The sequence below is a fragment of the Procambarus clarkii genome, chromosome 75, assembly GCF_040958095.1.
Source record: "Procambarus clarkii isolate CNS0578487 chromosome 75, FALCON_Pclarkii_2.0, whole genome shotgun sequence".
NCBI classification, from domain to species: Eukaryota; Metazoa; Arthropoda; class Malacostraca; order Decapoda; family Cambaridae; genus Procambarus; species Procambarus clarkii.
The window spans coordinates 5763035-5776708 of NC_091224.1; positions in this window are offsets into that span (position 1 = coordinate 5763035).

The following is a 13674-nucleotide window of genomic DNA, read 5'->3' on the forward strand; positions in this document are numbered from 1 at the left end:
ATAACATTCGTACCCATATTCACGTGCACATAGGCACACACACACCACAAATACTAAAACACATGCAAAAACATACATGCTCCCACATTAATAGGATAATGAAGTCTTTTGTGTATTTGTTGATATATGACAGTCACACTCTTGTATAAAGACTTGGCATGATACCACAACCACGCACTGGATAAGTCCAGTGAAGGGCAACAAAGCTCGTTCCTGAGCTGAGTGGCTTGAGCTACACGTAAGGATTGACGGACGTACACATGACTTCACTGGAGAAGAGGAATAACAATGCTCTCCTCTGGGCATAATTCCACCATATAGGATTCTAAGAGTGATTGGCTGAAATTACTGTTCGGCCAATGACCCTTAATGCAGCATGACAATTACTCACAGTAGCTGTCAACAAGAGTAAAGTGCTCAGAGCAACAGCATGGAATCGAACATAAATTCTGACAGATTATATGTCATATCTAACTCAACCTGTAAAGTAGGGAATTAAAGTATTAATTCCATCAATAATTGACTTTGATGTGTGGTTAGTAATGATATGGTTCCGTTTTATGGGCCCCGACTGATCTATATATGAGGGGGAAGAGATCGCTGGTAAAATCATATGTAAATTACAGTAACTAGTTTATTAATCTTTATCTAACGTGTAAGGTCTGGGAAGGACCGTTACTCTACGAAGCATCACACACAACGTTACGAACCATCTACAAAATTATTAGAGGAATTGACAGGGTGGACAAAGACAAATTATTTAGCATGGGCTAAGTAGTTTGCAACACTACAATATACAACAAGCCTGGTAATGGAGCCCCAACACTGCAATATACAACAAGCCTGGTAATGGTGCCCCAACACTGCAATATACAACAAGCCTGTTAATGGAGCCCCAACACTGCAATATACAACAAGCCTGTTAATGGAGCCCCAACACTACAATATACAACAAGCCTGGTAATGGAGCCCCAACACTACAATATACAACAAGCCTGGTAATGGAGCCCCAACACTACAATATACAACAAGCCTTGTAATGGAGCCCCAACACTGCAATATACAACAAGCCTGGTAATGGAGCCCCAACACTGCAATATACAACAAGCCTGGTAATGGAGCCCCAACACTGCAATATACAACAAGCCTGGTAATGGAGCCCCAACACTACAATATACAACAAGCCTGGTAATGGAGCCCCAACACTGCAATATACCTGGTTGATGGGGTTCTGGGAGGTCTACTCCCCCACTTGTGAGAGATTGGTCCACCAGGCTGTTGCTTGGAGCGGCCCACAGGCCCAGATATCCACCCAAGCCCGGTTGGGACGGCACTCCTTGGAGTAAAATATCTAGTTTCCTCTTGAAGATGTCCACGGTTGATCCGGCAATATTTCTTATGCTCGCTGGGAGGGTGTTGAACAACCGTGGACCTCTGATGTTTATACAGTGTTCTCTGATTGTGCCTATGGCACCCCTGCTCTTCACTGGCTCTATTCTGCATTTTCTTCCATATCGTTCACTCCTGTACGTTGTTATTTTACTGTGTAGATTTGGTACTTGGCCCTCCAGTACCTTCCACGCGTATATTAATTGATATATCTCTCGTCTTCTTTCTAGTGAGTACATTTGGAGGGCTTTGAGACGATCCCAATAATTTAGGTGCTTTATCGCATCTATGCGTACCGTATATGTTCTCTGTATTCCCACTATTTCAACAATCTCTCCTGCTCTGAAGGGGGAGGGGAGTACTGAGCAGTACTCAAGACGGGGTAACACAAGTAACTTGAAGAGTACAAAAATTGTGATGGGATCGCTGAATTTGAAAGTTCTCGTAATCCATCCTATCATTTTTCTGGCTGACGCAATATTTGCTAGGTTATGCTCCCTAATCGTTAGGTCGTCAGACATCATTATTCCCAAATCCCCTATATACTGTTTTCCTACTATGGGCACATTTGATTGTGTTTTGTACTCTGTATAATGTTTAAAGTCCTCATTTTTACCGTACCTGAGTTCTGGAATTTATCATTGTTAAACATCATGTTATTTTCTGTTGCCCAGGCGATAACTTTATTAATATCTGCTTGAAGTTTTTCAATGTCTTCAGCCGACGTAATTTTCATACTGATTTTTGTGTCCTCTGCAAAGGATGATACGAAGCTGTGACTTGTATTTTTGTCTATATCTGATATGAGAATAAGGAAAAGCAGCGGTGCAAGGACTGTACCTTGAGGTACAGAGCTTTTAACATTAACAGAGCTTTTTAACAATTTAAGGGGGCGGCTGGTTATTATAGTGAAAGTTGTTCAATGTCAACCAATATTAATTTTCTATTTGTATATGAAAAGTGCTTAAATTGTCCCAAGTTTCAGTACTGCAGCGTAAATAGAAAGGGAGTTTTTTTTTTTTTTTTTTTCAACGTTTTTTACACATTTTCAAGTCCACACTTCAGAACACACGTTTCAGATATAATTATTCTGTGACACTTTTCTGACACATTAGCATATAATAAAGGATTTGGGGATTTAAAATTTCCAAAACATCTTTAGTTTTCCTAATACAAATGTCCAAAGTTCCCCAAAATGTTTTTGCAAATATGGCATGTTTATTGCTATTATAAAATCAATAAATGAACTTAGAGAAAAATGAAAGCCCCCCAATGTAGAGACATGCCCTACAATGTAGAGACATGCCCCACAATGTAGAGACATGCCCTACAATGTAGAGACATGCCCCACAATGTAGAGACATGCCCTACAATGTAGAGACATGCCCTACAATGTAGAGACATGCCCCACAATGTAGAGACATGCCCTACAATGTAGAGACATGCCCCACAATGTAGAGACATGCCCTACAATGTAGAGACATGCCCCACAATGTAGAGACATGCCCTACAATGTAGAGACATGCCCCACAATGTAGAGACATGCCCTACAATGTAGAGACATGCCCTACAATGTAGAGACATGCCCCACAATGTAGAGACATGCCCCACAATGTAGAGACATGCCCTACAATGTAGAGACATGCCCCACAATGTAGAGACATGCCCTACAATGTAGAGACATGCCCCACAATGTAGAGACATGCCCCACAATGTAGAGACATGCCCCACAATGTAGAGACATTCCCCACAATGTAGAGACATTCCCCACAATGTAGAGACATTCCCCACAATGTAGAGACATGCCCCACAATGTAGAGACATGCCCCACAATGTAGAGACATGCCCCACAATGTAGAGACATGCCCCACAATGTAGAGACATGCCCCACAATGTAGAGACATGCCCCACAATGTAGAGACATGCCCCACAATGTAGAGACATGCCCCACAATGTAGAGACATGCCCCACAATGTAGAGACATGCCCCACAATGTAGAGACATGCCCCACAATGTAGAGACATGCCCCACAATGTAGAGACATGCCCCACAATGTAGAGACATGCCCCACAATGTAGAGACATGCCCCACAATGTAGAGACATGCCCCACAATGTAGAGACATGCCCCACAATGTAGAGACATGCCCCACAATGTAGAGACATGCCCCACAATGTAGAGACATGCCCCACAATGTAGAGACATGCCCCACAATGTAGAGACATGCCCCACAATGTAGAGACATGCCCCACAATGTAGAGACATGCCCCACAATGTAGAGACATGCCCCACAATGTAGAGACATGCCCCACAATGTAGAGACATGCCCCCCAATGTAGAGACATGCCCCCCCAATGTAGAGACATGCCCCCCAATGTAGAGACATGCCCCCCAATGTAGAGACATGCCCCCCCAATGTAGAGACATGCCCCCCCAATGTAGAGACATGCCCCACAATGTAGAGACATGCCCCACAATGTAGAGACATGCCCCACAATGTAGAGACATGCCCCACAATGTAGAGACATGCCCCACAATGTAGAGACATGCCCCACAATGTAGAGACATGCCCCACAATGTAGAGACATGCCCCACAATGTAGAGACATGCCCCACAATGTAGAGACATGCCCCACAATGTAGAGACATGCCCCACAATGTAGAGACATGCCCCACAATGTAGAGACATGCCCCACAATGTAGAGACATGCCCCACAATGTAGAGACATGCCCCACAATGTAGATACATGCCCCACAATGTAGAGACATGCCCCACAATGTAGAGACATGCCCCACAATGTAGAGACATGCCCCACAATGTAGAGACATGCCCCACAATGTAGAGACATGCCCCACAATGTAGAGACATGCCCCACAATGTAGAGACATGCCCCACAATGTAGAGACATGCCCTCCACATATACTGTGTAAGTTTATGTAAATTGAATAAAAAAGGAATCAGTTTTGTAAACGTTTGTGTCAATTGAAAAAAAAACAGAAATGAATAAAGTCTAAGGTTCTAAAATCTGTGGCTGAGGTTGACATCAACCAATTTTCTCCAAAATTGGCATCCTTACAGATAGGCTTACGTACAGTCAGGTGTGTTAGTTTGATGCAAATCGCCCAAAAAAAATGAAAAAAAAGTATTTAAAAGAGAAAAAGAAAAAAAATCCTTTTTTTTTCTTAAATTTTTTTTCCAATTAAACTAATAATAATATTTGTTTAATATATGCTATTGTGATAGCAAAGACTCGTAGTTATGATTTCAGTTGACACTTTTGATTGATAATCGATTTTAACCATTTTTGCATAATTTTCACAACTACTTCAATATTTTTTTTCTCCCTTCCTATTTATGCTACGATGCTGAAACTTGGACCAGATGAAACACTTTTCATATAGAACTTGTCAAAAAAAGTTTGATTGATATCGAACGAGTTTTCATTTTTGCATTTTTGGACCCAGATGCCAACCAGACGCCCCCTTAACTTTTAACAATGCTTGGACTCGATTTTATACTGTTGACTGTTATTCGCTTAGTTCTGTTTGACAGAAAACTTAATATCCAGCGTCCTACTTTACCGGTTATTCCCATTGACTTCATTTTGTGTGCTATCACTCCATGCTCGCATTTATCGAAAGCCTTTGCGAAGTCCGTGTATATCACATCAGCATTCTGTTTTTCTTCTAATGCCTCAGTGACTTTGTTGTAGTGATCAAGTAGCTGTGAGAGGCACGATCTTCCCGCTCGAAATCCATGTTGGCCAGGGTTGTGAAGGTCATTGGTCTCCATGAAATTGGTGACCTGACTCTCATCACTCTCTCAAATACTTTTATGATGTGCGATGTTAGTGCAACTGGTCTATAATTCTTTGCCAATGCTTTGCTCCCTCCCTTGTGTAGAGGGACTATGTCTGCTACTTTAAGTGCATCTGGTATCTCCCCCGTGTCCAAGCTCTTCCTCCACACTATACTGAGTGCCTGTGCTACCGGCACTTTTCATTTCTTTATAAATATAGAATTCTATGAATCTGGACCCGGAGCCGAGTGCATGGGCATGTTTTCAATTTCTCTTTCAAAGTCTAGTGCGCTCGTGTTGATATCAGTTATATTTACAGGAGTTTGGATATCCCGCGTAAAGAAATTGTCTGGATCTTCCACTTTCATGTTGTTTAAAATATACAACAAGCCTGGTAACGGAGCCCCAACACTACAATATACAACAAGCCTGGTAATGGAGCCCCAACACTACAATATACAACAAGCCTGGTAATGGAGCCCCAACACTGCAATATACAACAAGCCTGGTAATGGAGCCCCAACACTACAATATACAACAAGCCTGGTAATGGAGCCCCAACACTGCAATATACAACAAGCCTGGTAACGGAGCCCCAACACTACAATATACAACAAGCCTGGTAATGGTGCCCCAACACTGCCATATACAACAAGCCTGGTAATGGAGCCCCAACACTGTAATATACAACAAGCCTGGTAATGGAGCCCCAACACTGCAATATACAACAAGCCTGGTAACGGAGCCCCAACACTACAATATACAACAAGCCTGGTAATGGTGCCCCAACACTACAATATACAACAAGCCTGGTAATGGAGCCCCAACACTGCAATATACAACAAGCCTGGTAATGGTGCCCCAACACTGCAATATACAACAAGCCTGGTAATGGAGCCCCAACACTGCAATATACAACAAGCCTGGTAATGGTGCCCCAACACTGCAATATACAACAAGCCTGGTAATGGAGCCCCAACACTGCAATATACAACAAGCCTGGTAATGGAGCCCCAACACTACAATATACAACAAGCCTGGTAATGGTGCCCCAACACTACAATATACAACAAGCCTGGTAATGGAGCCCCAACACTGCAATATACAACAAGCCTGGTAATGGTGCCCCAACACTGCAATATACAACAAGCCTGGTAATGGAGCCCCAACACTGCAATATACAACAAGCCTGGTAATGGTGCCCCAACACTGCAATATACAACAAGCCTGGTAATGGAGCCCCAACACTACAATATACAACAAGCCTGGTAATGGAGCCCCAACACTGCAATATACAACAAGCCTGGTAATGGAGCCCCAACACTGCAATATACAACAAGCCTGGTAATGGTGCCCCAACACTGCAATATACAACAAGCCTGGTAATGGAGCCCCAACACTACAATATACAACAAGCCTGGTAATGGAGCCCCAACACTGCATGGCTACCTGTCAGTTATTATAATGATCACTTCCGCATGGAGCGATGTTCCCAGGCGCTCACTGGGATGTCCCAGGCGCTCACTGGGATGTCCCAGGCGCTCACTGGGATGTCCCAGGCGCTCACTGGGATGTCCCAGGCGCTCACTGGGATGTCCCAGGCGCTCACTGGGATGTCCCAGGCGCTCACTGGGATGTCCCAGGCGCTCACTGGGATGCTCTGGACATTAACTTGCCTGCATCACATTATAGTCTGACACGTGATGGGAAAATAATCCTACACACACACGTGCTCTATCTACACCACCCAGCACGCCGGACAACCTTCACTTAAATGGGTCACACCAATATGAGCCGCGATGCCCTCCAGCCCCTATATAGGTACTCTGCAACACCAGTTCCAGGTATTGGTAAGTTGATCTAACTAGTGAATGACAGACAAATGTTATACAATGAAATTGTAAGCACCTACACTGATAATCAGCGAGTACACTCACACTCATATGCACGCTCTTAATTTATGTTAGTGGACTGTAGGTGGAACACTTGTCCTCTATAGTGGCAGTCCTCGCCGGGAATAACGGCTTGAGGAGGAAAGACCGTCTTAGCTACAGCACTTGTCTTTAAGGTCAGCCAGTCAGTGATCGGCTATTAGGAGGCATCTTAATATACTAGATATTATAGCTTCAACAGGTTCAGTAGCCTCGTTTAAGGCCGTCCACACAGTATAAGACCAACGCTGGAATATTCTACACCGCCCTGGAGTCCACACAGTATAAGACCAACGCTGGAATATTGTGCACCGCCCTGGAGTCCACACAGTATTAGACCAACGCTGGAATATTGTGCACCACCCTGGAGTCCACACAGTATTAGACCAACGCTGGAATATTGTGCACCGCCCTGGAGTCCACACAGTATTAGACCAACGCTGGAATATTGTGCACCGCCCTGGAGTCCACACAGTATTAGACCAACGCTGGAATATTGTGCACCGCCCTGGAGTCCACACAGTATTAGACCAACGCTGGAATATTGTGCACCGCCCTGGAGTCCACACAGTATTAGACCAACGCTGGAATATTGTGCACCGCCCTGGAGTCCACACAGTATTAGACCAACGCTGGAATATTGTGCACCGCCCTGGAGTCCACACAGTATTAGACCAACGCTGGAATATTCTGCACCGCCCTGGAGTCCACACAGTATTAGACCAACGCTGGAATATTCTGCACCGCCCTGGAGTCCACACAGTATTAGACCAACGCTGGAATATTCTGCACCGCCCTAGAGTCCACACAGTATTAGACCAACGCTGGAATATTCTGCACCGCCCTGGAGTCCACACAGTATTAGACCAACGCTGGAATATTCTGCACCGCCCTGGAGTCCACACAGTATTAGACCAACGCTGGAATATTGTGCACCGCCCTAGAGTCCACACAGTATTAGACCAACGCTGGAATATTGTGCACCGCCCTGGAGTCCACACAGTATTAGACCAACGCTGGAATATTGTGCACCGCCCTAGAGTCCACACAGTATTAGACCAACGCTGGAATATTGTGCACCGCCCTGGAGTCCACACAGTATTAGACCAACGCTGGAATATTGTGCACCGCCCTAGAGTCCACACAGTATTAGACCAACGCTGGAATATTGTGCACCGCCCTGGAGTCCACACAGTATTAGACCAACGCTGGAATATTCTGCACCGCCCTGGAGTCCACACAGTATTAGACCAACGCTGGAATATTGTGCACCGCCCTAGAGTCCACACAGTATTAGACCAACGCTGGAATATTGTGCACCGCCCTGGAGTCCACACAGTATTAGACCAACGCTGGAATATTGTGCACCGCCCTAGAGTCCACACAGTATTAGACCAACGCTGGAATATTGTGCACCGCCCTGGAGTCCACACAGTATTAGACCAACGCTGGAATATTCTGCACCGCCCTGGAGTCCACACAGTGTGAAGCATACAACCAATATTAACACAGTACAGAGGTTTGCAACAAGATTAGTGTCAGAGTTAAGAAGGTTTAGCAACGTGAACTGAAGAAGCTAACTATGCAGACGATGAGTCACAATAACGGGGCTGAAGATATAATGACCAAACCTCACACCAGAAGACGAAGAGACGACGACGTTTGGGTCCGTCGTTTGGGTCCATTATCACGTACAATGCTGCTGATGTCTACGTTATTTTCTGTTCCTCTTGTCCTCTCCAGTATGTTGGTGGAACTGTCCGTACACTGAATGATACACTTAAGGAACACAAAGGAAGTGTTAAGTCTGCAGACACGAACAATACTCACTTCTGCCATGCTAGGGACTCTAACCATCTCAGGGACTCAACGTCCTTGGGAGATTTGGACGTCTTCTAATATAATCTTTCCTGCAATCTGCTCTTCACAGTCGGCGTCTTTGTCGAGTCGGCTGTGATACACAACCTGGCCAACATGAACCATAGTCCTGGCTGTGTTGCTGTTGACTCTTCCCTGTCACAGTACACACTATAATGTTCTAGGCTTACAGGACTTAAGCTGTGTCCTCCCAGGGCTCTTTCCTTCCTGCCGGGCTCCTTCGTTGCTGTCTTTCTCTTGGCTTCTGGTAGTTTGCTTTTTCTTTATATTTTCTAACTTTTTGGTGTTTTTACTCCTCTTTATCCTATTTAGCCCCCCCCCTTTTCCCATTTATAACCTATGATTCATATTTATATCGCTATTTTTCTTCCTTTACTTCTACCCTTTCCTTTACTATACCTCTCTTTTTCTCTTTATTATTTACTTTTCTCTTTTCATGCCTTCTCCTTTACTCCTTCCTTTCATCTTATTATCTTCATATTTCTCTTTCATTCATTCCATCTTTCATCGCTCTCACATTAATTCAACTGTCGATCTTTTACACTCACTTTCCTTATACTGTCTATCATTTCCACTCTCTTGTACTGTCTATCTTTTCCATTCTTATACTGTCTATCTTTTCCCCTCTCTTTCCACCACACAATGTGATAATAATCCAGGTCGTCGCTTCTCCATCTTGTGAGTTGTGGTTTGGTCATCATGGATATAACTAGGATAGCTCATCCCGGGAGGAGACAAGGAGCTGAGAGTACATAAACACATGCAAGATAATGAGGGGAATAAGCAAGGTGGACGATGACAGTCTCCTTAAACTGAGATAAAGGAGCACAGGAGGATGTGTGTGGAAGCTGGAAACACAATTGGGTGCAAGAAATACAAAGACATGTGCTGTGATTGGCTCGTCAACAAGAGGAATGTGTTGACAAGAATTTGAGGAGGACAGGTTAATACTGCACCTGGTGTGTCCCACCTGCCACCAACACCACCCCGCTGCCACCAACACCACCCCGCAGCCACCACCACCACCCCGCGACCACCAACATTACCACAGCAGGGAACACTCACTATCCTGTCAACATCATTGTAAAAACTAAATGCAGTTTCCATTGTTCTTCTTCCATATCGGCCACCAACTTTGGTCTCATCAGTGACTGTCTCACCACGTCCAATACTCAAGAAAAACTACATTTTCTTTATTGTGTTTCCTGCACGTCAAGATCTTAACTAAGGAGGCTTTAATCTAAGACGCTGCGTCCTGGTAATTTCTTGTCAACACGCACCCTAGGACTCCTGACCCATATGCACCCTAGGACTCCTGACCCTTATGCACCCTAGGACTCCTGGCCCTCATGCACCCTAGGACTCCTGGCCCTCATGCACCCTAGGACTCCTGGCCCTCATGCACCCTAGGACTCCTGGCCCTCATGCACCCTAGGACTCCTGGCCCTCATGCACCCTAGGACTCCTGGCCCACACGCACCCTAGGACTCCTGGCCCTCATGCACCCTAGGACTCCTGGCCCACACGCACCCTAGGACTGGCCCTCATGCACCCTAGGACTCCTGGCCCTCATGCACCCTAGGACTTCTGGTCCACACGCACCCTACGACTCCTGGCCCACATGCACCCTAGGACTCCTGGCCCTCATGCACCCTAGGACTTCTGGTCCTCATGCACCCTAGGACTCCTGGCCCAAATGCACCCTAGGACTCCTGGCCCAAATGCACCCTATGACCCCTGGCCCACATGCACCCTAGAACTCCTGGCCCACATGCACCCTAGAACTCCTGGCCCACATGCACCCTAGGACTCCTGGCCCACATGCACCCTAGGACTCCTGGCCTAAATGCACCCTAGAACTCCTGGCCCACATGCACCCTAGGACTCCTGGCCCACATGCACCCTAGGGCTCCTGGCCCACATTCCCCCTGGGACACAATAGGATAAATAACAGTGGGTGTTATAATAACTAGACGAGAGAGACAATTGTAATGTGCACGGACCAAGAGATAATGAAGAGGAATAATCGTGTAATATATGCAAGAGGACATAAGAGTAGAAACCGCTGTAGTACAAGTACAGGAAATAAAGAAAATAGTGTAAGTGCTTACAGATACAGTTGGAAAAATCATGCAATTATCTTTTTATTAACCACTAAATGAGTTCTAAGGAACAAAGATAATTGACATTTTTCCACAAATGGTCTGTAATCCAACGCTCAATATTAAATGTCTGTGTTTAATACGGTGAGCACCAAGAGCCACAGACCATTGTTACGCGAGACAAACATGCCGGAAGTGTTGTGGGTCGACACTTGCGTGTTAGAGAGCTCTTAAGACTTCGTGAGCCCTTCTCCTAGAACAAACAAATGACATAAACGACTGGAAATTAAAAGTCTTGATCTGATCTTCATGACTTACGATACAAAGTGTATAATTAAGTTAAGATCAGTGTCTCTAAGACGTGTCTCACGTCTTTATCGTAAGAGTATAAGTTATATCTTAAGTCTTATCATTAGAAGGCTGTCTTCGTGGTCAACCAGGTTAATCTTTGGAAATGTTTTTGTAATAATATTTTGAGTTGTGATTTTGAATTGTGATTTATTTTAATAATTTTTGAATTGTGATGTTTTTTTAATAATATTTTGAGTTGTGAAGTTAATGTATAGTTTTGCAACACAGCAGAAGTTGGGAGAGAGATTTGGATTCAATTATTAAGGGATTACTAAGCATTTCTGGTGAAACTTTCTCAATATTTTTTTTGTATTTTCTGTAAACCAACATATGTACATGCTGGTTACAAAGACAAATACAAAATATTTGTTTAAGAGTTATCTTACAGAATAGGCTTGAAGACTATGTTTATGGGCTCTGTTTATATTGTATTATTAAAGTATATTCTTACTGAGCACTTACAGAGTATGCTAATCTGAGTATGTCTACAGGGTGACCTTACTGTATATGTTTACAGGGTGATCTTGCTGAGTATGCTTACAGGGTAACCTTACGGAGTATGCTTACAGGGTAACTTTACTGAGTATGCTTACAGGGTACCCTTACTGAGTATGCTTACAGGGTACCCTTACTGAGTATGCTTACAGGGGTACCCTTACGGAGTATGCTTACAGGGGTAACCTTACGGAGTATGCTTACAGGGGTAACCTTACGGAGTATGCTTACAGGGGTAAGCTTACTGAGTATGCTTACAGGGTAACCTTACGGAGTATGCTTACAGGGTAACCTTATGAAGTATGCTTACAGGGGTAACCTTACGGAGTATGCTATCAGTACGCTAATCTGAGTATGTTTACAGGGCAATCTTACTGTATATCTTTACAGGGTGACCTTACTGAGTATGCTTACAGGGGTAACCTTACTGAGTATGCTTACAGAGTAACCTTACTGAGTATGCTTACAGGGTAACCTTACGGAGTATGCTTACAGGGTAACCTTACGGAGTATGCTTACAGGGTAACCTTATGAAGTATGCTTACAGGGGTAACCTTACTGAGTATGCTTACAGGGTAACCTTATGAAGTATGCTTACAGGGGTAACCTTACGGAGTATGCTTACAGGGTAACCTTACGGAGTATGCTTACAGGGTAACCTTACTGAGTATGCTTACAGGGTAACCTTATGAAGTATGCTTACAGGGGTAACCTTACTGAGTATGTTTACAGGGGTAACCTTACTGAGTATGCTTACAGGGGTAACCTTACTGAGTATGCTTACAGGGGTAACCTTACTGAGTATGCTTACAGGGGTAACCTTACTGAGTATGCTTACAGGGGTAACCTTACTGAGTATGCTTGCAGAGTAACCTTACTGAGTATGCTTACAGGGGTAACCTTACTGAGTATGCTTACAGGGTAACCTTACTGAGTATGCTTGCAGAGTAACCTTACTGAGTATGCTTACAGGGGTAACCTTACTGAGTATGCTTGCAGAGTAACCTTACTGAGTATGCTTACAGGGGTAACCTTACTGAGTATGCTTACAGGGGTAACCTTACTGAGTATGCTTACAGGGTAACCTTACTGAGTATGCTTACAGGGGTAACCTTACTGAGTATGCTTACAGGGGTAACCTTACTGAGTATGCTTACAGGGGTAACCTTACTGAGTATGCTTACAGGGGTAACCTTACTGAGTATGCTTACAGGGTAACCTTACTGAGTATGCTTACAGGGTAAGTTTACTCAGTAGGCTTACAGGTGACCTCACTTATTATGCTTACAGAGTATGATTATAGAGTATGCTTGAAGAGTAAACCTCAAGATTATGCTTAAAGATTAAACCTATAATAATAATGTATGGTCTGGGACAGGAAGGCTGTGAACATATACACTTGAGCCTTGAATCGGGGTCCGTCCCCAAGGTAGACCTCCTGACACTCCCCAGAATAACACTCCATAACAGCTGCCTAAATCACGGGTACCAATATACTGCTTGGTGAAAACAGGTGCATTAGGTGAAAGGAAACTTATCGAAGGCTTGGCCAATGTTCCCAGACTGAACTGTTCATCATAGGAATAAAATCTCAAATACATATATAACATTTCGGCCGAAATAAGAAATGTAGATGAAGAAATGAGTACCCAGTACAGCCACGAGTACCCAGTACAGCCACGAGTACCCAGTACAGCCACGAGTACCCAGTGCAGCCACGAGTACCCAGTG